This window comes from Gossypium arboreum, unplaced genomic scaffold (genome assembly GCF_025698485.1).
Source record: "Gossypium arboreum isolate Shixiya-1 unplaced genomic scaffold, ASM2569848v2 Contig01100, whole genome shotgun sequence".
In the NCBI taxonomy this organism is placed as follows: domain Eukaryota; kingdom Viridiplantae; phylum Streptophyta; class Magnoliopsida; order Malvales; family Malvaceae; genus Gossypium; species Gossypium arboreum.
In genome coordinates this window covers 17,501-20,801 of record NW_026441212.1, presented here as the reverse complement: position 1 = coordinate 20,801, position 3,301 = coordinate 17,501, and the positions used below count along the sequence as shown (strand labels likewise).

Here is a 3,301-nt window from a genome sequence, read left to right as displayed (position 1 = left end):
ATATTATGCATGGATAGATATATCATGGGAATTTTCAGAAAAATTGTGTCTTCCACAATGGAATCTGATAAGTGAGATTTCGAGTAAGTGTTTACATAATTTTCTTCTGTCCGAAGAAATGATTCATCGAAATAATGAGTCACCATTGATATCGACACATCTGAGATCGCCAAATGTTCAGGAGTTCCTCTATTCAATCCTTTTCCTTCTTCTTGTTGCTGGATATCTCGTTCGTACACATCTTCTCTTTGTTTCCGAGCCTATAGTGAGTTACAGACAGAGTTCGAAAAGGTCAAATCTTTGATGATTCCATCATACATGATTGAGTTGCGAAAACTTCTGGATAGGTATCCTACATCTGAACTGAATTTTTCTGGTTAAAGAATCTCTTTCTAGTTGCTCTGAACAATTAGGAGATTCTAGAAGAAATACGGGGTTCTGCTTTTATGGCAACATGCTATGGGGTGGTGGTCCCGCTTATGGGGTCAAATCAATACGTTCTAAGAAGAAATATTTGAATATCAACTCATCGATATCATCGATCCATAAGTATCATACCAAATCCCATCAATCGAATCATTTTTTCGAGAAATACGAGACATCTAAGTCATACAAGTAAAGAGATCTATTCATTGATAAGAAAAGAAAAACGTGAGCGGTGATTGATTGATGAGAAAATAGAATCCTGGGTCGCGAACAGTGATTCGATTGATGATAAAGAAAGAGAATTCTTGGTTCAGTTCTCCACCTTAACGACAGAAAAAGGATTGATCAAATTCTATTGAGTCTGACCTATAGTGATCATTTATCAAAGAATGACTTGGTTATCAAATGATTGAACAACCGGGACCAATTTACTTACGATACTTAGTTGACATTCATAAAAAGTATCTAATGAATTATGAGTTCAATACATCCTGTTTAGCAGAAAGGCGGATATTCCTTGCTCATTATCAGACAATCACTTATTCACAAACTTCGTGGGGCTAATAGTTTTCATTTCCGTCTCGTGGAAACCCTTTCGCTCCGCTTAGCCCTATCTCCTCTAGGGTATTTTAGTGATAGGTTCTATAGGAACCGGACGATCCTATTTGTTCAAATACCTAGCGACAAACCCTATGTTCCTTTCATTACAGTATTTCTGAACAAGTTCCTGGATAACAAGCTTAAAGGTTTTCTTATTGATGATATCGATATTGATGATAGTGACGATATTGATGCTAGTGACGATATTGATGCTAGTGACGCTATTGATGATAGTGACGCTATTGATCGTGACCTTGATACGGAGCTGGAGCTTCTAACTATGATGAATGCGTTAACTATGGATATGATGTCGGAAATAGACCGATTTTATATCACCCTTCAATTCGAACTAGCAAAAGCAATGTCTCCTTGCATAATATGGATTCCAAACATTCATGATCTGGATGTGAATGAGGCGAATTACTTATCCTCGGTCTATTAGTGAACTATCTCCAAGGATTGTGAAAGATGTTCCACTAGAAATATTCTTGTTATTGCTTGACTCATATTCCCCAAAAGTGGATCCCACTCTAATAGCCCTGAATAAATTAAATACATGTATTAAGATACGAAGGCTTCATTCCACAACAACGAAAGCACTTTTTCACTCTTTCTATACTAGGGATTTCACTTGGAAAAGAAAATGTTCCATACTAATGGATTCGGGTCCATAACCGTGGGTTCCAATGCACGAGATCTTGTAGCACTTACCAATGAGGCCCTATCGATTAGTATTACACAGAAGAAATCAATTATAGACACTAATACAATTAGATCTGCTCTTCATAGACAAACTTGGGATTTGGATCCCAGGAAGATCGGTTCAGGATCATGGATCCTTTTCATCAGATAGGAAGGGCTGTTGTACAAAATGTACTTCTAAGTAATTGCCCTTAGATCCTATATCTATCATATGAAGAAGAAATCATGTAACGAAGGGGATTTTATTTGAAAATGGTACTTGAGCTTGGAACGAGCATGAAGAAATTAACGATATTCTTTATCTTGAACCTTGTTCCTACATGACCCGATCAATTCGATCAGGCACTCGCCATCTATTTTCATTGTTCAACCTTTGACAACACGAAAATCCATTGTTCAACTCTTGACAACATGAAAACCAAAAGCTCTGCCCTCCTCTCTCTATCTATCCATGGGATGGAAGGCGGAGGCCTTTGGTGTCCCCTCCAGTCAAGAATTGGGGCCTCATAATCACTAGCCAATATGCTTTTCCTTTTCTCGCACGCCTTCTTCGTTCATGGTTCGATATTCTGGTGTCCTAGGCGTAGAGGAACAACACCAATCCATCCCGAACTTGGTGGTTAAACCTACTGCGGTGACGATACTGTAGGAGAGGTCCTGCGGCAAAATAGCTCGACGCCAGGATGATAAAAGCTTATTCTTCATTCTTACTTTTTCAATATGAAAAGTAATAAGAATGAAAATGAAAAGGTCGTCTTATTCAAAACCCCATTATGAAATCCTCTCCCACTTCACACCTCGGAACGCACCGTTCTTATAGAGAGAAAGGCACTTTCACATCTTCTTAACCTGAAATGGCTGGGGAGAGGAAAGGTTCTTTTTTTAGGGTACCCTGGGAACAGATCCAGTGGAGACGAGGTGGGCCTGTAGCTCAGAGGATTAGAGCACGTGGCTACGAACCACGGTGTCGGGGGTCGAATCCTCCTCGCCCACAACCGGCCCAAAAGGAAGGACCTTTCCTCTGGGGGTAGGGAAAATCATGATCGGGATAGCGGACCCAAAGCTATGGAACTTGCGTGGGTCTTTGCCGAAATGGAGTGGCCTTTTATTTATTATTTATCGTATATTTACTTTTCGTTTCGATTTTATATTTATATAGTATTACCGGCCAAAACAAAATAAGCATATTTTTTGTTTTACGCCCTGTAACTCTTCCTCAGCCAGGCTTGGGCAGAATAGCAGAGCAAGTACAAGTATTAGTAGCATAGAAAAATGCGCCTCGTCATTAAATTAATGTGTTTGCTCGCGGTAATTGTGGCCTCGGGAGAATCGATGACTGCATCTTTGAGGCATTTGCTAGTACTAGTACATCTGAGAATTCTTAATTGGCTGGTTGTAATAGCCCCGGACTATGGAACAAAGGATTATCCTGGACACCTACACTGAGGTATTGACGGTGATTCTCAAATATCGCAGAACAGAATGTGATACGATGAGATAGAATGCAGAAACAAAGACACAGGAACGGGTTACCTGCTTTAACGGTCAAAGCGAACCCTTTCATTCTGACATT

General features: G+C 39.7%; 1 pseudogene; it reads left to right on the top strand.

The window, feature by feature from the left end:
* Positions 1-5: 5 nt before the first annotated feature.
* The window catches only part of LOC128289325 (protein Ycf2-like), a 4,255-nt pseudogene continuing 959 nt past the window's right edge, over positions 6-3,301 (top strand).